The sequence below is a fragment of the Physeter macrocephalus genome, chromosome 11 (assembly GCF_002837175.3).
Source record: "Physeter macrocephalus isolate SW-GA chromosome 11, ASM283717v5, whole genome shotgun sequence".
Taxonomy (NCBI): domain Eukaryota; kingdom Metazoa; phylum Chordata; class Mammalia; order Artiodactyla; family Physeteridae; genus Physeter; species Physeter macrocephalus.
The window spans coordinates 105,104,413-105,129,505 of NC_041224.1; the positions used below are offsets into that span (position 1 = coordinate 105,104,413).

The following is a 25,093-nucleotide window of genomic DNA, read 5'->3' on the forward strand; positions in this document are numbered from 1 at the left end:
TATAGAATTTTCTTGGTGCAGTCATCTAAATATGCTGGTTGATGTACAATCTAAATCTATCGGGCTTAGTACTTAACATGCTACCACTCTAATATTTAATCCTTCATTGATTGCACGTTTTCCTTCATATGTGTTGCAAGGACACAGTCCTCTGCATGCAGTGATTTCTGGGTAGTTTGTGGTAATACCTACAGAAGAGTTTTCATGCCTAGAAACTTCCATAGCATTTTGGTAACACCTCTTTTGTAACATCTTGTAGATTGCACTGAATACCTATTTATATACTTATCTTGCCTATTAAACTCTGCACCCTCCTGGGTGAGGGCCTCATCTCATTAATGTGTCTATTCCCAAGATAAGCACAGGACTAGTTAATCAATAGTTAAGTCAATGTACAAATGTATCCTAATACATTCTCAAGTATAATCTCAAACAGGCAGAAGAAGAGTGATCCTGAAATATACCTTAGCTTCAACTCACTAGTAATGAGCAACTAAGACAAATACAGAAGTGTCTCAATGTGAGGAATTTTTTGGAGCAGTCATACAGAAATAATGGCTACAAAGAGATCAGATCTTAAGCATATTATGTGGTATTATGAGGTATGCAAACACAGGATAGCAAATTTATCCCTTACACTTTTGCTGTATTTGACATATGGAAATCACACTTGCCATACCATACTGTGGTCTAGAACTTCATCAATAGTCCAAAGGGACCAAAATTGATCTTGCTATTAAAAGGTGATTACAGGAGAATTGGGATAAGCATTTTGCAAAAGAAATTGAAGCAATACTACAATCAGCTTTCAACTCAAAGATGAGAATGGGGAAGTGGCATACTTACAATCTTACATTTATTCTATGCTCTCTCTGTGTGAGGAATGAATCTATGTGGGTACCTAAGTTTAGTCTCCTTTCTGAGTTTGAGAGCCACATTATCAGATTTATCTGTTAAATCTATGCCAACAATGGTGATCTCTTTCAAAGTAGGGACAAAGGCTAGAGTCTATGCTGCACCTGACCCTCTCTGATAGAAAGTAAGGTAAGAAGAGTGTGGAAGCAGGCCAGTGTCACTCTGGAATTCATCAGCATACATGTTGGGGTGGAGTCAGCTACAATCTCTAGAGATGCTCAGGGTATGTGGATGAATGCATTCATTAGTCCTCATAAAAATCTGTGGTTTGATGTTGGTGGGCACAGCTCAAGGGTTTTTTTTTTTTTTTTTAACCTTTATCCCATCATTTTTTAGCAGTGTCGCATTCTTTCAAACAAGATCTCAGATAGACAGACCATCAAGATAAAGCATATAAAAGCAGACCTCCCCTGGTTGGGCTGAGTTCATAGAAAGCCTGGAGCCATGTTAGCTAGAAGGTCCCCTTGGCACCCCATCTCTCCTTGCTCTCCCCTCCCCATACTTCTTGGAAAGGCTCCTGAGGTATATTTGTTGTAACTGTTCTGCCATCTAGAGGATCCACAAAAGCATTCCTCTCTATTTTAATACACACATTTAAAACCGTATAGACACTGATGAACACTCTTATCTAAAATTCCTGGAATGAGTCATGTCAAGTCCTAGCTCTTGCTAGCCCAAGTGGGCACACGTTGCAAAACAGTGCTGGCTAGACATGCAGACTGCTACTCATTTATTCTGTTGTCTCAACAGTGATCAAGCAACCAAGACCAAGGAGTCAAATAAATTACAAGTTGATAAACATGGACTAAACATCTGTAATTTGGGTTAGGATATCGCAGAAGTAACTAAAATTAACAAAATCGCAGAAAATTATATCATTTGCAATCAAGAAGTAAGGCATGGAAATCAGAGTGAGAATATGTCATAAAAGGAGTCAAAATGCAGTGTGAGAAATCAACAGAATTTAACTGTTGGAAATCCAAGAAGCTTCCTCTATAATATTCTTTCACTGATAACACTGTGCCAACCATTTCAGTTACTGTCAGTTTATTCCATGTTTGTGAGCTCTGTAATTTACTTTGAGAATGAGATAGGGATCAAGTATTTAAACTACAAACTATACACAACCAAATTTTATATCTAGCAGGATATAGTGGAAAAAAGCAACCTTTGTATTTTTTTCCAAGAGGAAATATCATTTTCCATCCCCCAAAAAACATTTTTCAATCACAGTGACACACTGGTTATGTAATAATTTATTCATTTCCATTCACTGATTGTCTCCAGCCCTATTTCCTATTTACTAAGGAATTCTCACAACTATTATTCCAAAATCTCAAATGATTCCTATCTTGAAGCCCATCTCCCAAGTGAGCAACGTCTTTTTCCCCCTAAAACGTTTTAAAATACTTTGAAATATATCTTGATATTCTATTTACTTTTAATATTTTACTTTGAATTACTTCAGACAGCCAGTACCCATGTAATTACCACCCAGCTTTAGCAAGTATCAATTTTTGCCATCTTTGCATCAGATTTTATGTCCCCTCCATAAATAGATCTTTGAAGAAAAACTCCAGTAGGCAATACAACTGTTTTCTCTAAGATAAGCATATTAGGAGCTAGTTATAATTCAACATCTATATTAAGGTTTTTAAGTATCAGAAGGATACTTAATTATTCTTTATAGAACTATCTTCATTACAAATATCTTAAATAAATGTAAATACCAAGGCAGAGATAAAGACTTTTTAAAAATTTATTGTACCCTTCCTGTCTCAGATGCCCAGCTGAACTTTTGAAATAAATGTCCTTCATAACAGAATCATAGGCTGGTTTCTTTCACCTCCCCACTGTGTCAGCTTCCTGTGGTGTAGTAACATCCTGGGTAGAAGTAAAATAATCAATATTACAGGGCCCCTTGGGAAGGAAACCAACCCTCAACAGTGATTTCTTAGTAGAAAAGAAATACCTCAACTTGTGGTCACAAAGGCATGAACTAGGTATGGTACGGTTAATACTGTGTTTTTAAAAAATGCATTTTTGGCTAAAGTCAGTACCAAAGAGCTAGGAAGACTGAAAATGTGCATCTCCTCGCTCGAAGGACAGTCGGAAAATCCAGCCACCCCCCTTTTTAGAAACAAAATAAAACAAAAACCAGAATAACCGCCTTTAGAGGGAATGTAAGGCTGGACTTCTTACAGGGAGACAAGGAAGCCTTCCTTCAGGATAACAATTGGGAGTGAGCTCCAATACTCTCACCCCTTAAAAGATACTGTTTCTCAAGGGGAAAGGTGGAGGGTGGGATAAATTAGGAGTCTGGGATTAACATATACACACAGTACTATATACAAAATAGATAATCAACAAGGACCTACTGTATAACACAGGGAACCCTACTCAGTATTCTATAATAACCTATTTGGGAAAAGAATCTGAAAAAGAATGGATATATGTATATGTATAACCGATTCACTTTGCTGTATACCTGAAACTAACACAACATTGTAAATCAACTATGCTCCAATATAAAATAAAGATTAAATTTTTTTTAAAAAAGGATACTGTTTCTGGTATACTGTTACCATAGAAAGATCATCTGATTTAACATATCAACAAATGCTGAAAATGAGACAGATTCAGACAAACCCTCCCTTCCTCACCACCTCCTGCTACTCTCCCCTTGCCTTTATCCACCACACATCAAATACTGCACATCACAATAAGTTCCAATTTTACACATTCACTTTCTCTCTCGTTACGAGGCTCTGACAGCATACTTAAGAGTCAGGCTGTTGGGGCTTCCCTGGTGGCGCAGTGGTTGGGAGCCCGCCTGCAGGGGGCGCGGGTTCGTGCCCCTGTCCGGGGGGATCCCGTGTGCCGCGGAGCGGCTGGGCCCGTGAGCCGTGGCCGCTGGGCCTGCGCGTCCGGAGCCTGCGCTCCGCGGCGGGAGAGGCCACAGCGGTGAGAGGCCCGCGTACCGCCAAAAAAAAAAAAAAAAAAAAAAAGAGTCAGGCTGTTGTATCCCAGCCCAGTGGCCTCACTGAGCACAATTCATATGTTCTCCCTCCTCAAGGACACTTTGAAAGAAAGGATGGCCCATGCATATTTTCCTTTTCATTACATCCCTATATCTCTGTGCAATTTTGAACCTTGAAAACTCTATCTCTACGAATGGAGAATCACAGGTGCTCTATTACTCTATGTTTCCAATAATAAGATCTTCAGGTAAGTGAGTCCTATCTGTTAAAGCAGCCAGGCTTCAATCAGAAAGACTGGTTCAAAATTCACTGTTTCTATTTAAAACTAAAAATGAACTGGTCCAGAAAGACTGAGGGATCAGAGCAGATGATGAGAGAAGAAAATCTCTCTGTAGGCAGAGATCCAATCTAGACTGGCCATTCTGATCAAAGTGGCACTTATGTATTATTAGTATTTCCCAAACAGCCTCTGAACATGTTGGGGGACTAGACTGTGGTAAATCCATTGTAGACAGAAGTCTCTACGAGATTTAAAAAAAAAAAAAAAAAAAAAAAGGAAAAGAAGTACATTTTAAAAACTGGGAAAAGTACCAAATGAAAAGTAAGTTGTAAAAATTGGTCCTTAAAGGGTCTGAGAAAAACAGAAATCAGCCTGTTTTTTCCTTTCCCATGGTTCCTACACCCAAGAAACATTAGAAGGATATAAATCACAAACATGGAAACTAATCAGTAATATTCGCTTCCATACTGAAGTCCCAGGTCTAACGAAAGCAAACGTGGAAAATGGATACCCATGTCAGGCAAGAGTAGAGAGTAGGGGTAGCAAAACGAGACAGCCAAAAATCAGGCAATAGACGGAACTTTTGGCTTGTATGGTACTCCAGGTTTCTTCTTCATCCTATATGAATATGTTTGGGAAAGTTTATATACTTGAGAATATTCACAATTTTTAACTCTGAAAAAAATGATCTCTATTTTCTCTCTGCATACCAATCTGATTATTGTTTACCCCAAGGACACGACCCCCAAGGAATCAACTCAAATTCCTTTCCAAATAAAAACTGGAATTCAATGGGATGTCTACTGCTATGATTTGGAAACCACTCTATCTTATGAGCTTTCAGAAAAGATACTTACCTGAGCAATTCATCTCCAACAAATACCTATATGGCCTTAGGTTAAACCCCAACTTATATGAGTCTTAGTTTCCCAATTTGAAAAGTGAAAGATTTGGACCAAACGATATCTAAGATTGTTTCAGGGTATACATTCTACAATGCCCCTTAAAGAATGAAGAAAAAGACATCAGAAGTTCAAAACAAACTAACTTCACTCAACTAAGAGTAGTTAGTTTGGGGAATTCCCTGGCAGTCCTGTGGTTAGGACTCGGTGCTTTCACTGCTGGGGCCTGGGTTCAATCCCTGGTCAGGGAACTAAGATCCTGCAAGCCATGCAGCATGGCCAAAAAAAAAAAAATTTAATAAAAAATTAAAATAAATTTAAAAAATACAAATTCATTTTAAAAAAGAGTTGTTTGTCGCCCTTGGGGATCTTAAAGGGTACATGTAAAAAAGCAATAGGGACTTGAAGTGGTCAGGAAAAAAGCGACTTATGCGTGGCTGTATATGTTTATGTCAGCTGCTGATTACTGGAATAGCAGGAGCAACCCAAGAGATTTAAGACTGGTTATTAGAAGAAACCATTCAGGTGAGTCCTTACTTGTTTTTAGCTATGAATTCATTATGTAACGATAGTTCTTAATTCTCTATTCTCTGGGTTTCAAAATAAGAAACAACTCACTTTTTCACTATGATTTTGAGTGTTAAAGGAAAAAAAAAAGCATAAGAATAACAGGGGCAAAGACTTAAGATATTCTGGTTGAATAAGTACTATTTTTTTTTTTTAATGATCCCACAGTAAACTAGTACGGCTCATAGCAACCAGGCACAGTAGAGATGAGGCACAAGAAACTCAAACACGCAGAGCTGAAGACACATTGTTTTAAAGTTACATCAGGAACAGCAAATTCTTCTTTAGGAATTATACTGTATAGCTGACACATGCACACTCCTACACAGACGAGATTTAATAATATCTTTTTGTTTGCAGCTTACCTTTTAAGTACCAGTGCACCGGGAATGTCTTAACTTGACAAGACCTCACCCAGCAGCCTGCTCGAAAATGATTTCACTCTACCTGTTGCTTTACTTATATAAGGGTGTCCTGGTATAGTCCCTCACATGAACACTCCAATGGACTGCCCCTCAAGCAATACTCCCTCTGATTTCTCCAACTGTGGCCTGATGGTCATATATGATATGAGCACGACGTACGAATATCAAACATACACAAATGGGCTTCCTAGGCGAGGTACCCTGAGAGCAGGCAAAGCATAAATGAGTACCTAAAAGCCTTGAGCATTACAATAGGTGGTCAAGTACCTAAATGGAAAAGAAAAGGGAACATCACAGAGGAAAAAAAAGGGGCGGAGGTCTAATGATAAAACTGTTCCCACAACTTGGCCCATTTATCATTAGCTATACACAGAGCCCAAAATTACTTCCTGCTCTGAATAGAGGTATAGGCAACTCCCTTAGCTGTTCCCAAATTCCATTTACACCATAAGCAAATTAAAGCATCAAGAACAGTATGAAAACTACTAATGTGCAATACCATTCTGACTTCAAAATATAAGGGAGGGACTTCCCTGGTGGTCCAGTGGTTAAGATCCCTGAGGCTTTTAAAGTATACTCATTCTGGAGCATTTAAAGAGGCATTTAGGGACCTCCCTGGCAATGAAGACACTGCGCTTCCAATACAAGGGATGAGGGTTCGATCCCTGGTTGGGGAACTAAGATCCCACATGCTGCAGGGCAACTAAGCCCATGAGCTGCAACTACTGAGCCCGGGTGCTCTAGAGCCTGCCCACCACAACTACTAAGCCCACATGCCGCAACTACTGAGCCTGCACACTCTGGAGCCCGCGCGCCCCAACTAGAGAGAAGCCTGTGTGCCGCAATGAAGAGCCCGCACGCCGCAACAAAGACCCAACGCAGCCAAATAAATAAATAATATAAGGGAAATGATACAGTTCTCATATAGGTAACTCTAGCCTACCCTAAAAATGACATCACGACATCCTCCAATCAAAATTCATAAAAGACTAACCTGGGATTCAGAAACGCTTTGCAAATAAGGACTCTCTCACTTTAAAATGGGGATCATCAAGTTGTAAAAATGCTCAACAGCCTACTGAGGTTACAGTGAGTTTATGTGTAAATATTCCAGTCAACTTTTTCCAAGACTCCTCTAAGCCCTGGCGACAATCCCTTTGGATTTTCTCTCAAAATTATAAGAAGACATCCAAATAAAAAATCCAAGAGGGTAATGTGAAAAATATTAACAATAGTGACGTCTTGTCAATTTTCCTAATATGAAGCAGATGAATTTCATTTACACGTACACTGCATAAATAGGTTAACACATATTGATCCTCTTGCTCGAGTTGCTAATTATCAGCAGTCAAGAAAAACTCATTTCCGTGTTAGAGCTCCTGAGTACCTCTGTCATAAGTCAGACAGTTGAAGTAAATCCCTGTTCTTCCATACTTTTCAGTATAAATGAAACAGTAGCAGGTAATAAGAGTAACGTTTCCATTCTCATGAGCAGATCAAAAGGCAACAAACTATACCACAAAGATAACTTTTTAAAAGTAGCTAAAAGTTTTGTTTGTTTGTTTTTACTACAAGGGGGGCAGGGGGTGGGACATAACTATTCCCAGACCATGAAATGACTCATTTTCTATACAATATACCAAAAGGGACTACTGCCACACAGCCAACCGCATGCATAGTCAGAAGGTTAAGAGTTCAGTAAAGAATAGTGATGGGTTTTGGAATCAGGCTGATAGAAAATTACACTGCAGTTTCACCATGTACTAGTGATTTGACATTAGGCAAATTATCTAACTTCCTTGAGCTTAATTTGCCTCATTTGTAAAACGGTCCAATACTGACCTTGCAGGTTATCTTGAAGTTAAATAGAATGTTGTACATAAAGTACCAACTACCTGGCCAAGTGCTCTACAAATAAGAACTATTTTAACACATTTTGTTTGAAATTTGAACTTGTTTATGTCTACACCTCATCTACCCCCTCCACCCCAAATTAAGGCAGATATTGTTAGTCAACCTAAATTAATATGAAATCGCCCCAATACGTATCACAACAATGTTGCCTTCTCCATTGCAAATTCCTGCAAGAATACCCCCTCCTCTCATCTAAACCCTACTCTGATGACCCCAAGAATTAGAAATGCTGTGCTTTGCAAAAAAAAAAAAAAAAAAAAAAAAAAGAAAAAAAAATGAAAGTATTCCTGACTATAGCTCATCACTAAAATCTGTTCTGGAGCAAAGCAATAACATATGGTTAAGAGACCAAATTTCAGTCCAATGGTCAAATTCAATTTGATTTGATCACTGCCAAATCGTGATCATATTTTTTTTAAGATCTTACAAATTTTTTTTAAATGCTGTAAGTCCTTACCCATATCTAGCACTGTAGCACTGTACCAAATACTATTCCAGATTCTCTCTTACTCAACTCAAATATCTAAGCAAGAATACATTCAGATTATGGGGCTGCTGAGAATAGCAGTAAGGATAAATGGTTATGCCATACATCAAAATGTCAGGATGTTTTTCCCCTTATCAGTCTAAAGAACATTAAACAGATTCTCTCTCTGGACCAGCCCCTGTTTGGACAGCACCCGGGGCAACAAAGGCTACCCTAGAATTACCCCAACTTCCATGGAAGATTAGCCACATAGGTGGTACGTGCTGGGATGACTGCTGGATGACTGCTCACTGCAGCATGCCTCCCTCTCATCTATCAACTGCTAGAGTAACTTCTGGAAGACTGCACCTCCTGATTGCATGGGACATCAAGACAGTCTCTTGCACAAGAAGCACAACATTAAAAAAAGTTTCTTTTTTAATTGACGTGTAGTTGATTTACAATGTTATGTTAGTTTCAGGAGTACAGCAGTGATTGTTATACATATATATCTATCTATTCTTTAAATGAAGTTTTTCTGATCAATGGACTTTAGACATGTATACAAGTCATTTGGAATGAAGCTATTCATATATATACACACACACACGCATATACACATGCATAAATACACATACATACACACACATATGTACCTTCTTAATTGGTAGCCAACACATCCTCAGAGATAAATAAGCATTTTGTAACTGATTAATGAAGAAATTAAAATCAATTACTGATGTTTTACCTTGTTTAACAAATGTACCCTCATTCACCCGATCCAATTAATATAAATGCTTTGTCCCAGGCAACTCTTGGCCTCATTCTGAGAGAAGTGGTTCCCCTGAGCCTTTAAGGAGAAACAGGACTTCTGCATAACCTAAAAATATTTCCCCCAAGGTAGTTATTATTTACTGTCACTATTTTAGCACTTGCCCGCCAATTCCTTGACACTTCTCCCCCGCGTAGGTGAAGCTTAATTCCCATCCCCTTGAATGTGAGGAGGACTTACTGAACAGAGAGTAGGAAGTAACTTGACAGTGGAGAAACCTGACAGACACCATCTTCATCAAGGGATCAGAGTCAACACAATCAGTAATGTCACATTGATAGCATGTGTGCCAACAAGAAAGGCACACCATCTCTGTGGTATTCCCCCCAAAAAATCCATAACCTTAGTCCAATCACCAGAAAATATCAGAAAAACCCAAACTGAGGGATCCTATGAAATACCTAACCACTACTCTTCAAAAGTGTCCAGAAAAGACTGAAAAACTGTCACAAATTAGAGGAGACTACGGAGATAAATAAATGCAATGTGGGGCTTCCCTGGTGGCGCAGTGGTTGCGCGTCCGCCTGCCGATGCAGGGGAACAGGGTTCGCGCCCCGGTCTGGGAGGATCCCACATGCCGCGGAGCGGCTGGGCCCGTTGAGCCATGGCCGCTGAGCCTGCGCGTCCGGAGCCTGTGCTCCGCAACGGGAGAGGCCACAACAGAGAGAGGCCCGCATACCACAAAAAAATAAATAAATAAAAAATAAATGCAATGTGGTATCCTGAGTTAGAACAAAGAAAGCACATCAGTGGGGAGAAAACGGGGAAATTCAAATAAACTCTGTAGCATACCAACATTAATTTCTTAGTTTTGATAAAGGTACCATGTTTATTTAAGATGTTATTTAACATTAGGGGAAGCTAGGTGAAGGGTGTAAGGGAACTATTGTTGCAACTGTTCTGAAAAATCTAAGTAGTATTAGAAAATTAAAAAGTCAAAAAACAAATAATTGGGCCTTAATATTACTTAGTATTAAATGAATCCACATGCAAGATATCCTGCAACTTGACCACCTTCCTCACTTGTTGGAATAGATTTATGCTAGGCGTCAAAGTGAGTTGCTTTTCATTGAAGACTACCTTCCCAGGACTACAGTTCTTAAAAAGGAGACAAACCATAGTAGCAAATACATGGACCACTGATGCAGTAAATCACAACCAGCAGCTACAAATAAGTCTATTCATCCATTCGGCAAGCTTATAGTCATGAACCATGTGCTGTGTACTGTGCCAAATGCTGTGGATAAAAAGATTTACCCTCAATAGACACACAATCCAGTATGATCAGGTCAAGAGCAATGCACTCAGAAAAGCCTCTCTGACCTTCCCAAGATGAACTCGGTGCCCTCCCTTGGTTGTTCCACAGCTCTGTGCTGCCCACACTGAACTGTAATTGTTGGTTTTCTCACCTGTATTTTCCCACAATTGATACTTGCCAAGTACTATTCAGGGTCTGAGATTTTATCCTATTTGTAAGATAATAAGTTAGCCTATTACTGTTCCATGGATGTTGGCAGAAGACATGAGACTCCTGGATCAGAGACCAAGGACATGATTACTCATGGCCAAAGCTTCATGTTCGTTTGCATTGGTTTCTCAGGCCCCCTCTGCCTCAGAGCAGTAATTCAAAGAGCCCATCATGGAATCCTCTACATGCTATGGGTCATGTTACAGGAAAGGAACACTAAGCTTAGGAGACTCACTGCTCTTACAGTAAGTGGAAGCAAGCCTGACCTTTGCCTGGGGGAGATGTTACCTCATCCCTCACGGTTGCTTGTTGCCTCAGGTAGAGAGCGGTCAGGGTCCCACATTCTTGGCTTGTCCAGCAGGAACATGCAGGAATGCTCAGGACCCCTGTTGCCTCTCCCAACAATCATCTTTTTTTTTAAATTAAGTTTTACTGGAAAATAGTTGCTTTACAATGTTGTGTTAGTGTCTGATGTACAGCAAAGTGAATCAGTTACACATATACATATATCCTCTCTTTTTTAGATTTCCTTCCCATTTAGGTCACCCCAGAGCACTGAGTAGAGTTCCCTGTGCTATACAGTCGGTTCTCATTAGTTGTCTATTTTATACATAGTAGTGTATATATGTCAATCCCAATCTCCCAATTCATGCCACCCCCCTTCCCCCCTTGGTGTCCATAAGTTTGTTCTCTATATCTGTGTCTGTTTCTGCTTTGCAGATAAGTTCATCTGTACCATTTTTCTAGATTCCACACATAAGCGATATTATCCAATATTTGTTTTTCTCTTTCTGACTTACTTCACTCTGTATGACAGTCTCTAGGTCTATCATTTCTGCAAATGGTACTATTTCGTTCCTTTTTATGGTTGAGTAATATTCCATTGCATATATGTACCACATCTTCTTTATCCATTCCTCTGCCGATGGACATTTAGGTTGCTTCCATGTTCTGGCTATTGTAAATAGTGCTACAATGAACACTGGGGTGCATGTATCTTTTTGAATTATGGTTTTCTCCGGGTATATGCCCAGGAGTGGGATTGCTGGATCATATGGTAGTTCTATTTTTAGTTTTTTGAGGAACCTTCATACTGTTCTCCATAGTGGCTGTATCAATTTACATTCCCACCAACAGTGTAGGAGGTTCCAACAATAATCTTAATCACAGGGAATGTTTTAGACATTTCTGTACCCTTAACACCTGGCATGACATGGGACACAGTGTAGACACTTGTTAAGTGTTTGCTAAATGAATGACTACAAGTTAGAAATCCTGAGTTTGAAGCCAAAGACAGCTGCTCAATATCAAGACCATGGACACAGTCACTTAATCTCCTTAAGCTTCATTCTCTTAATTTCTAGAAAATGTTCAAAAATAGAAACTCAAGAAAGGAAATGAAAAAATTACCTCCAAGGATTCTTCTATCTCTGAAACTGAAAGTTTCTATAATTTTCTAAACAGGAGATGCCAGAAAGCCTGGGTGCCTGATTGTCTCTCTGACAGATGTGCTTCCCATTGCATTCCCACCATGGAGGTAGAAATTCGTGACAACAAACTTAGAATTCTAATAATTTGGTTATTTAAGTTATTCATGATCACCTCAAATTTCACTATAAAATTTCATAAAGACTAAACTCTATAAAAACAAGGCAGAAAACTCTACTATCACAGAATTCTCAAGGTAAATATTAAAACCACATAAATTATCTACTTAGCTAGTAAATGACAGATGAATAGATGAAGAAAACAAACTTTCTCAAACTTCATGATTTTAAGAGACTAGCAGTGTCATTAACACTGAAACATCTCCCTCTATGTACAATACACAGGATGCAATATTTAAGGGATAATAGATAATGACCACGTGACTATTAAGTCCCTTCTACAAGTGCCAGCGAAACATGTAAGATACAGATTTAATTTCCAAGAGGAATTCCCACCACAGATCATGAAAAGCTATGTGGGGAATGTACACCACACTCAGTCACAAAATTAAGCAGTATATATTGATATTTCATTAGCATCAGTTCCATTCTTAGGTTAACTGAAAATGCTGAGACAGATGTAGTATTCTCGTAACAAATCATGCGAAGGTATTCCTTCCACTCCCTTCAAGTATGACGGTACACTAAGAATATACAATGCAGTGTCCTGTATGGGTTTTAATTTTTTGAGTTATGTTTGGGTTGGTGGCCTATAAGGTCCAGGAAGAAACACTTCCTGGAAGATGAGGTGAAATTCATCAGGAAGGACAACCACCTGAGCAACCCTCCTCGGGCCAGCCTGAGGCAGGGCTGGGAGAGGCCTCTTTGAAACGCTCAGCCGTAAGCAAGACTAGAAGCCTCCAGGGGCAGCACCTTCTAAGGCCCTGCTGCAGCTCCCTGGCCTCTGGACTTCGGCCTCCAGCCCCATGGCAGCTTCTTAAGCAATCACAAACCCTGTCCCAAGATGCAGACCAAGTGTCAACAATAAAGCTTCCTTTTGCAGAGACAGATATACAGGAGAACATGTATCTTAGATAATGATGTACATGTAGACTTTAATGGATAGTGTCAAAGGAAAGATACCAACTCTGAAGCCAGGCACACTTAAGTCTGAATCCTTATTCTGCTGCATATTAGATGTGTGAGTGTTGCATATATTATTTAACATTGTTTTTAAGGCTTAATTTCAACACATGTAGAGATAATGAAATCTACCCTGTAGTTACCGTTCCAAATCAATGATATAGAAAAAAGCCTACATCCTGCACCTGGTAGGTATTTAGGAAATGGCAGTACTTATTGCCATCAGCATGTTAGCTTAAGGTCATTTGCTGTCACAGGGTCACTAACGGCCACAGGGATCCATTTAAACACACACCCCTTATTTATTTTAAGCCTAACCCTTCTGAGGACACTGGAAGTGTTAACTTAATGCACTTGAGTAAAATGCTATAGAATCATTGCAAAATTTTAAGAAGCCAGGAGAACAGAATTATAGGATTTTAAAAAAATGTTCCCTGGAAGTTCCCTTGTGGCCTAGTGGTTAGGATTCGGCGCTTTCACTGCTGTGGCCCGGTTCAATCCCTGGTACTGAGATCCTGCAAGCCGCAAGGCACAGCCAAACAAATAAATAATAAAATTAAATTCCTTGATAAATCACCTTGCCTGGCCATGTGCCACAAGAATGACAATTGCTGGATCCATTCCAGTCAAATGAGGCCATATCTATTCTGAAAGGTTTCCAATTAGGATGATTCCCCAACTCTCCCTTAGATGCCCAGTCAACATCTCATGTACAAAATGTACATGAATATCTAATCTATCTCCCTTACATTTTAGGTGAGCCCATTTGGTTTTTTCCATTGTCTTTAGGGCCTGGAACACATATGACATAATTATTAAATCACTTCTCAGACTTTTCCTTAGCATCATAAACCTTTCATCACAGATCCAATTTTTCCCATTTTTTATCATCTTTCAAGTTCCCTGTGTCACCTCTGTAGTTGTAGAGATTGAAAGAGGTCAACAAATCCCATAAGAGAGAAAACGAGCTAATGGCCATTGTGTTTTATATTCTAATTATATATGTCAGTATTATGCTGTTATCTTAATGATGGCCCCATGCTAATGGCATGATTTAAATACAACTAGATTTTCTCAGTCGTCACACTTACACTGTATATCTACCCCAACAGTTTGTTTGTCTTTGCCTATAAAATAATTCTTAACTTTTTACAGCACTTTATCGTTTATTTAATAGTTCTACATGATCCCTACAACCATCCTGGATTAAAGCAAGGCAGGTATTATTTTTTACAGTTTAAAAAAATAAAAAAGGAAGTTCCTAGAGTTTTACTCCCTCAAGGGCATGTAGTTAGTAAGTGACAACCAGAACCAAGACAGTTCAGCTGACATCCATCAATCCAATGCGCCTTCCATTCTACAACCAAAATACACATGCAACACTTTGGGTACACTTACTGAAATAGACGACTTTGTTATCACAATCCTATGGTTATGTCTGCCCTTTTCATAGCCTTTAAATTCATGTTCCATGCTTTTTATATTAGAAGAGGTTCTACCCTGACCTTCATTAAAGGTTTTACCATAGAGCAAGTAAAGAGAACTTATCAACTTCCACTTAAATATGACATTGATCATGAGCATTTATTTGCTCTGCTTCCCAAAACCCTCTTTTAAATGAGGGTAATTTTTTAAAGGGACGTTTGAGTCCACAAGAATAAAGAGACTGAGAGGGTAGACAGCAGAGTTGAGAGGAATATGCTAGATGCTGTTAGAATGTAACATGCAGATTTGATGATGTAGCCAGTTAGACATTTATCAACCAGAACAGTATCTGGAATACAAGTCAAATCAAAAAGATTCAATAATGTTCTCTCAGTAAAATTTCTAGTAAGAATAATCTAAATTATCTAGTAGTCTAAATAAACATTCAGTTCATAAAATGAACTTGAGACATTTCAGTCACTGCGGCTCAGCCCTGAAGGACTGGGCTCAGGAAGATGGCAACAACAGCCAAAAATGGTGGTGGTGAAAAAATGGCTGCTCTGGGGCCAAAATCAGTCATTGAACCAAGTGTTATTTGACTATAATTTGCCATAAGACAAATTTTTTAAGGAACAGATTAAACTGGATGAAAGCTGAGTACTTCTGGAGATAATATAATTCAACAGGTTAAAATCCCTCAGACTTTAATAGAAGTAGTAAGAAAATCAAAGTCAAAACCCATGAAAGTAAAGATAAAGTTAAAATCAGAAGCTCTCCATGCAAAACTCTCTCTGACGAGTATAAAATGTCTGATGACTGATGACCATAGAAAATGATGTAAAAACAGATCTATTTATATAAAAGGCTTCTCAACTGGTACAACCCTTGGTGACAAAAGAAAGATTAGAAGATAAAGGTCAAGCACAAAATATTCAAATGAGAAACAGAGACCCCTGACCAAAAGCATAAAGACAGACTCTAACACTTTTCGAGAAAGATTAATTTGCAAAAAAATAAGAGAGAGAGAGAAGGCAAAATGAAGTATAAGCTAAATTGAGACCTAAACAAGAAGAAAAACAGAAGTGCTATAAATGCTGAAATGAAATCTCTAGAAGAAAAGATTAGATTTTTGCTGAGTTTTTTGGATGACTTAGATGATCCTACCTGTAGAGAAGATTTACACTTCCTTTCCTCAAACTGTGGGGAAATAAAGTGGATAGACTTTATCAAAGGTGCAAAAAAGAGAAATAATTCTATTTCATGAGAAAGCTAAAGAAGCACTAGATATAGCCGAAGAAGCCAATAATGGTAACCTCCAATTAAAGAACAAAGAAGAGAGGTGGGGAGTACCAGGAGAGATAAAACACAGCCCTGAAAAAAATCGTGGTGGATCAACCAGAATCCCTCAACAAATGGAAATCAAAAGGTCACAGATTTAAAGGAAAAGGAAAAAGGAATTAAAGCTGCCTAGGCTGGGTCTGTTTAAGGAAAACTACAGTTTCAGAGCAAGAGAATGAAAATTGACAGTAATGATAAACATGATAAAAAATGAAGCAGCTGGACCAGTAAAAGTAGACAAAGAGTCTTCATCAAAACAATAGAAAACACAATGGTGCAGGAGACCAGTAGGGTAGCAAACAAATTTCTAGGTATTCAGCTGCTTCTATCTTTGGAGGTTTGAAAAAAAGAAAATCAAATTAGACCCACTTCAATGTCCAGCTGTAAGAAAGGAAAGGTGTGTGTGTGTGTGTGTGTGTGTGTGTGTGTGTGTGTGTGTGTGTGTGTGTGTGTGTTTTAACCTGTGTGTGTGGTTTAACCTGTCTTTTTGTTGTTGTTGTTCAAATAAAGATTTTTTTAATGTATAGTTCTGCTTGTGTTATTTCAAATGATTCCAATATCAAAGGGAATGTTTTTCCACTAAATTGCCTTTGTAATATGAGACTATATTAGCAAAAACTAATAAAATACATATCAAATAAAAAGAAAAAAAAGAACTGAATCAAGGAGGGCAAATACAACTCGACTGTCCCGCTGCTTCATGGGAAAAAAGTTTCAAAGTTTAATGAAAAAATACAGGCTGCTAGAGTGACAGCCTTCTTTTCCCTTTCGGTCTAATTGCTGGCAAAAGGATGCAGAGGCAAGAAAATCTATTATAATTAAAATCTCCCCCCAAAATCAACTTTTCTTAAAATTACACTGAGGAAGATATATAGTAGCTTTTTTTTTTTGAAGGTCTAATTGGCTTTATTCAATGATTCATGAATCAGGCAGCATCCCATCAATAGGATAGATGGGCTTTTCCTATAACAGCTTTAAATGAAAATATGCCTAGAGAACTATGCTGACCAAACTGTAGTCTAATCATTTTTATTTGTTCCATTTAAAATAAACAGCTTATAGACTTGCACATAAAAGATTGTTTTCCTCATGTTTATCTTCAACGTTGCTCCAGTGCATCCTGCTCACACTGTAAACATTTGTCTAACTCTGGTTATCTATGACATCTGAAAAGAAAAAAATAAAGCATATGGCATGGTTTCAATAACTCAACTCACCATTTGAAAAAAAAAAAGTAGGAGGCAGAAAAAATGCTTAAAGATCGAAGTTTTTATGCTTGAATGTGAAAGTATGGCACCATTTTCAAAGGTTTTGAAACATAACCTAGAACTGCAAGAATACTGTTCAAAAAGAAAAGCTGACGGCCTGATTAGCTATAAGCTGAAGGCTTCCAGAAAGAGTACTAAACAGATGTCTGAAGACTCCCAATCCTACCAGAAAAAGGACTTCAAGCAAACTAGTCCCCTTCCCATGTCCTCCATTTATAAAAATGAGATGCCACTGCCCCTGGCCAGAAACTCAAACAAAGCAGAAAGCACCTGCATGTTGAAGACACAGGTTGAAGGTGCTGAAAAGGCCTGCTTCTCCCAAAATGTTTCCCATGGTCTATGGTAGTAACTGAAATTCTACCGTGAGAAGTCCATTTTTAGACTTTTTTTTCCCTTGTATAGAGAGATACATAAAGAATAGGCAATAGATATAGACAACTTAAAGGATTATTAAACAAACACAAGGAACCATTATCCAGATCAAGAAATAGAATACCACCGACGCCACAGAAGCCTCCCTACCACCCCCAACGCACACCTACTATGCGCCCTCCCCAATCATTTCCCCTCATCTCTCCACTGGAGGTGACTGCAGCCCTATTTTTGTAATAATCATGTCCTTGATTTTCATTTTACCATTTAAACATGCATCCCTAAATAACACAGTTTACTTTTTGTTGTGTTGGAACTTTCTATGGATAGAAGCATACTGAGGTATTTTGGAGGTATTCACATAAGGTTTCATAGATTCATCCACTTACAATATTTATGTACTCATCCCACTGTTAATGGGCATTTGAGTTGCTTCCATTTGTGGCTCTTCTGAACAAATACAGCTATGCACATTCATGCACATGTCTCCTGATACACACGTGCTAGAATTTCTCTAGAGTATCTTCCAAGGTCGGAAGTACTGAAGCGTCAACTTTACTGGAAAACGACAAACTGTCTTCCAAAGTTAATATACCAACATACATATACACCAACTGTGTGCACACTAGAATTTCACTCTTTGAATTCATTCATGGCCTTCAAAAATTCACCACTGTAATGGAAATACTACTAGGAGAAGAACACCCCATTAAGCTAGGTATACTCTTAGCAAAAGGTCTGCCTTCAAAATGGCAGTTGAGAATTGGACCAGAGGTGTATGCAAAGCACAGCTAATTCTGGAATAGGAAATAATGTCTAAAGAACAGTCCAAAGCATAGAGCCCCTGACTGAGAAACCAAGTCTGGATGACACATTGCAACGGCAAAGGTGATCCTTCATGACACGCGGCGGACACCGAGATGGGGGAGAAAAGCAGATTAATAACTATAGGGAACAAAGCGCTGGAAAGGGGAAAAGACTGTTTTATGATTTAAGGCCACCAACTTTTAAATGTTTAGTAACTCAGACCACCACCACTGATTATTCAAGAAATAGACTCAATAAGTCAGTTATATTATACCCAAGGATAACTTTTAATTTCTCAGGAAAACAAAGACATATAAATTCTGTTGGCAACCATTGTTATTATGTCTAACATTCAAGGAAAAAAAGAAATTGGACTTTATTTTACTGAATACAGTTAACTAAGCTTCTATCAACAAAAAATTTCAGATAAATACTAAATCTAGGTTACCTTGGTTACACATTAAGCAGAACTAAAATCAGTGGTAAATTTGGGATAAGATGCTGACATCATCAAATCAAACACTGTTACTTCCTACTATTCCTGAATTTCCTGAAAGAAATAGCGTTGCCTAAGATTAGACAGAAACATGATAGAATAGGATTCAAATCCAGATCTGTTTTTCTTAGAGGCCTGTGACCTTCTATGAAGCCACACTGACAAAAGAAACACTACAACATCATATGCTGAACTTCAATGTCCAACACTAAAAATCTAAATTTTCAGTCTTGATAAGTTATTTCTAATTTTGGTTAGGAAAGAAATTATACACTAAAAGAAAAGTAGAAGAGAGAATCAAAAGTTATATACTCTTTGGGGTTTCCCTGGTGGCGCAGTGGTTGAGAGTCCACCTGCCGCTGCAGGGGACACGGGTTCGTGCCCCGGTCCGGGAAGATCCCACATGCCGCGGAGCGGCTGGGCCCGTGAGCCATGGCCGTTGAGCCTACGCGTCCAGGGCTGTGCTCCGCAACGGCAGAGGCCACAACAGTGCGAGGCCCGCGTACCGCAAAAAAAAAAAAAAAAAGCTATATACTCTTTACAAGACTGAAATGCAAGGTGGAATAATTATGCCACCCCACATCCACTAATCTAAAAATGGTCGTAAAAGTTTCAGTTATACAAGATAGGTAAGCGGTAGAGATCTACTACACAGCAGAGTACCTGTAGCTAACAATACTGTATTGTATACCTAAAATTTGCTAAGAGGGTAGATCTTAAGTGTTCTTACCACCAAAATTAATAATAAGATAAAGCAGATGGGAGGAAATTTGGGGGGTTGAGAGACATTCTATGGCCGCGACTATTTCACAGGTACAAACTTAATCCCTGAACCCATCAAGTTGTATATGTTAAATATGAACAGCTTTTTATACGTCAACAATACCTCAATAAGGTTTTTTTTTTTAAAGGTTGTGAAAGAATGTAGCAACTGATAAAATTTAACACGCCTCAGAAAACAAAGCAAATACAAGAGAACATATCTTTGTGATCTGGAGGGAAAGATGAATTTCCCAAACAAGGCACAAAACAACACAAACTGTAAGACAGAAAGTTGATAAATTCAACTACATTAAAACATAAAACCATGCACCAAAAGATACCATTACAAAAGTAAGAGAAAATCCCATAATAGAAGATATTTGTAAAAATAATCAAAAGATAAGTATCAAGAATATATTAAAAATATGTCAAGAATATATTAAAAATATATGTCAACAAGAAACAAACAAGCCAAATGGTCAAAGAATGTGTGCAGGCAGTTCATAGAAGCAAGCTAGCACAGCAAAAAAAGATGCTCAGCCTCAACAGTTAGCTAAGGACATGCAACAACCCAGCCCTCCACGCCAGCTCAGACACTCACGATTTTACACTAGAGTACATCATTATCATTATTTACAACCTCTGCCCCACTAAACCCAAACTTGAAATGCTCCACTCTATGGCCACCACTTCCCCCCTTTCCGACTCATACCCCTTCAAGGGGGTCAACAATCCTTCTGCACAGAGAAATCTACAGTCCACTGATCCCACTGTCTTTCCTCTGCTCCTCACCTCTCTCATGCCTGCACGTCTCTCTTTACCCAGCTTGACTGCAACGGCAATCATTCTAATCACCCCTTTTCTGTTTCTCACTTCATTGCATTTGCTTGGCTGAACAACAATATAATCATGATTAAATCCTACTCTCCATCCCTCCATACCTGCACCCATACAGCAGAATGTGAATGGGGGAAAAACACACCTTTTCTCACCTTAAATTCATGACCATCAACCTCCTGTGGGCATCCATTAGCACCCAGCAACCATACCACATTTTCCTATTTCATTCAATTTCCCACTCTCTAGACAGCTGTTTCTTTTTTTTTTTTTTAGTATTTTTTTATTATTGAAATGTAGTTGATTTACAATATTATCTTAGTTTCAGGTATGCAGCAAAGTGATTCAGTTATATATTTTTTCAGACTATTTTTCGTTATAGGTTATTGTAAGATACTGAATCTAGTTCCCTGTGCTATACAGTAAATCCTTGTTGCTTATCTATCTTATGTACAGTAGTCTGTACTTGTTAATCCCATACTCCCAATTTATCCCCCTCCCTTCTCCTTTGGCAACCATGAGTTTGTTTTCTATAGATAACTATTTCTTAACTTCTACTCTCTCCTCACATTTCCAACACCTCCTCCCTGACTCTCACTGACAGCTTTCTCATTTCACTAAGAAAACAGAAGCAATCAGAAGAGAACTTCCTCAAGCCCCCATCACATCTACCCACCTACCTATACCTATGCCCAAATATTCTGGGTTTCCTCCAATTACAGTTGAAAAACTGCCCCAGCCCCTGGCAGTGGGCAATCGCTCCATCTGTACAAACGATTCCATCACCTCACGTGGACCAAAGAACACAGATCCAGCAGTTCTCACCTCTTCTCGCATTATTTTTGACCTCTTTTCTAGATCTTTCTATCAGATAAACATGCAATTACTTCTCCCATCTTTAAAAAATATGTTTTGACCCACTTCCTCCACCAGCCCATTATTCTCCTTCCCTTTATAAACAAAATTCCTCAATATTAATTGTTGTTTATACTTTGTCTCAAATGTCTCTCCTTCCATATTCTTTTTGAATCCAAGAAAGAATTTATCCTACCCCTCCAACAAAACTGCTGTAGCTAAGATCACCAGTAACCTTATGTTGTTAAATTCAACTGTCAATTCTTGGTTGTCATCAGCTGTGTTTGACACAAATCCCTCTCTCTTCCTGGAAACCCTCCTTCATTCCTTCTTCATTCTCCTTTGCTGGGTTTTTTTCTCATTTCCCTAACCTCTAGACACTGTGGTACTCAGGGCTCAGTAGTTTTCTACTCAATAACTCCCTTGGTCATCTCATGCATTCTCATGACTTTAAATACCATCTGGCATCACCCAAATGTATATCTCCTGTCCAAACCCAGGTCCTGAACCCCAGATACATTTATCCAACAACCTACTTGATATTTCCAATATTTCCTGTTGGGTGTTGTGCTGGTTCTCTTGCAGTTACCATTCCAGATTCACTCTCCACCCATCCCCTCTCTGTTCTGCCCTAGAGGTTGATCTATATGGATCACAGCTTCAGGCTTCCCTTGCCTTCTGACTTCCAGTAGGTTAGGCTTATGGGGAGCCTTGGCAGGAGAATGGAGGAAAAAAGGAGTCTAAGACCAGAGCACTTATTCCCCTGCCCCTCTCCCTGTAGAGTCACCTTTGCTGGCTACATCTTTAGACCAAAGGTGATTCATCCTCTCAAGGCAAACTTCTCACATGAAGCTATCTTTGTGCTTTCCCTACATGCTACCTGTAACTTTGTAAATGATTCCTTCGTTAAAACTTCTTTATATCGAGTGTACCATCTATTTCCTACAGGATTTTGACTAATACAGATGTCTAACTGGCATCTCAATTTTAACACGTGCAAACTGAGCACCTCCCATAGTTTGATCCATCTCACTTAATGTCAAACCCCTTCTTCTAGCTCTGCAGGCCACAATCTTGGCGTCATCCTTGTGCATCTTTTAATCTCATACCCCACATTTGCAAGTCCGATCTTATACCCTACATTTGCAGTTCTTTCAAAAAAGATCCGAAACTCAACCATATTTCACCACCTCCACCGCTACCACCCCTAGACCCAGCCACCATCAGTGCTTGTCTGCATTGCCGTCGGCCCTTCATATCTGCAGGTTCCACATCCGCGGATTCAACCACAGATAGAAATCTGCAGATACAGAACCCACGGAAACAGAGGGCTAGCTGTACTACACCATTTTATGCAAGGGACTTAAGCATCCACAGATGTTGTTATCCACTGGGGGTCCTGGAACCAAACCCCCATGGATACCGAGGAACAACTGTATTTCAATAGCCTCACTGGTCTACATGCTTCCTCCCTCACCAGTCTTCAGGTTATTCCAACTCATCAGCCAGTGATCCCGCTAAAACAAGAGTTAGCTATATCACTCTTCTCTTCAAAACCCTCCAATGGCTGCACATGTCACTCTGAGTAAAAGCCAACATCTTTATAATGGTCTACAAGCCTCCAGGTGATCTGGCCACGTGACGCATCTCTGACCTCACCGCCTACCTGCTCACTTTGCTCCAGCCACGCTGGCCTCTCTGCTATTTCCTTTACTCCTATCTCAAAGCCTATGAACTTGCTCCCGCCTCTGCCCGGAACATTCTTCCCACAGATATCCTCAATGCCTGCTCCCTCACCTTCCTCAGGTCTTTTATTCAAATGTCATCTTATCGGTGAGACTTTCTCTGGCCACCTTTCTAAAATCGTAACGGCCCCTCCTCACTTCATTTCTACCCTAAGCAATTATAGCCATTTGACATCTTATATAGTTTCCTTTTCTTTATTCTGTGTCTCCACTCTCTAGAATGTCAACTCCATGAAGCAGGTGTCTGTGTCTGTTCTGTTTCACTTCTGTATGCTCAGCCTCTGCAACGGTACCTGGAAATGGTGGGTGCGCCAATAATTGAAGGAACCTCAACGAGATACCACTCAATCAATTGGCCACAATAAAAAAATTTTTTAAAAGTCTAACAGTGCTACGTATTGGCCAAGTCGGTGGACGCTAGGAAGTTCGGCTCATCTCCTCATTGGAGAGCATTTTGGCAGTATCTAGGAAAGTTTACGATGTGCACATCTATGATGTTTTTTCTGGGCTGTATATTTATTTATACAAACAAGGATAGTATACTAAAAAATCAGAATCATGCCAAGGAGTATGGTCAGTGATATTTTTTCTGGGTTGTATATTTATTTATACAAATAAGGACAGTATACTAAAAATCACAATCATTCCAAGGAATATGGTCAGACTATCTAGAGGACAGTCTTAATATTTTATGATCACAGAATGAACTCCACTTCTCAAAAGTAATCCAATATAGCCTACCCCACCATAGAGGAAGAAAGCATGGCAGCTCTTCTCAGGCTTATGCTGTAGTGAAAAGAAAATGATAGATCAGCAGCAGAGTGGGAAAGAAATGTAAGCACATATCAAGATGTGACAGTTGTGATCTCCCAAGAAACTAATCACCGATAAACAAACCACTTAAGAAATCAGTAAGCAAAGACAGACGATAAGAAAAATATACATATATGACCCAAACCATGCCAGGCTTTAAGTTATAAATAAAATGCTACAATAAATAACCAAAATCATAAGCCAATGTGCATAACTGTTGGATTAGACTAGCATTCTGAATTGCTTTCAAACATTTATGCAGTCTCTTTTATTGCCAGATACCGTCCTAGTATCTTGACTACACAACTGATTCAGTTAAATCCACTGGTAGGTAGTCCACATGTTAATTTTACGCACTACTTCCATTTGCCCCCTAAATCTTTTAGTGGAACAGCTGGTAAAAATTGAAACTGACGAGCCCACATTTTATCCTTCTCCGATCTTGAAAAAAAGTGCTTATAAATCCCTAACTGGCCAAAATGCAGGTAATAAGAGGGAAACACTCATCTGAGTGGCAAAAAGATGAGCTACCAGTCCCTGAACAATGAGTTGGATGCCATCATCCAAACAAGGGGGTTACGCTACGTAGCATAAACATAACGACCCCAGGCTGAATCTGCTCTCCTACTCAAATCTAATACTCTCTCCACTTACCTCTTCGTTTCCTACTCAAAGGGTTTATTCTATTAACTTGGAAGACAATTCATCACTTTATGATACTTAGTTTGGTGCAGGCATTCAAAAATACAGGCAGATGAGAAAAAAGAAAGGTACAACTCAACAGCAACATAAAAGCTGGGGAGAAGAAGAAATTCAAAGCCAACTATCTGAAAATATTACTTTCACCTTATTTCTCTGTTTCTCATAGCTTCATCCTTTAAATTTTTTTTAACCTGGCAACTTTTTTGAGGTAATTGTAAATTCAGATAGTTATAAGAAATAACACAGCAAGATCTCCTACACGGTTGGCCCCAATGATAACATTTTGCACAACTGTAGTATAATATCCCAACCAGTAATTGACATTTGACATAGATAGAATCCACTAATCTTAT

General features: G+C 39.0%; 1 protein-coding gene and 1 pseudogene across 1 annotated transcript in view; one reads left to right on the top strand and one right to left on the bottom strand.

Moving 5' to 3' along the window:
* Nucleotides 1-25,093, bottom strand: part of AVEN (apoptosis and caspase activation inhibitor) — a 203,379-nt gene that overhangs the window by 138,945 nt on the left and 39,341 nt on the right. The gene's annotated exons all lie outside the window — the stretch shown is intronic.
* Nucleotides 15,272-16,374, top strand: LOC102985810 (lupus La protein-like; annotated as a pseudogene).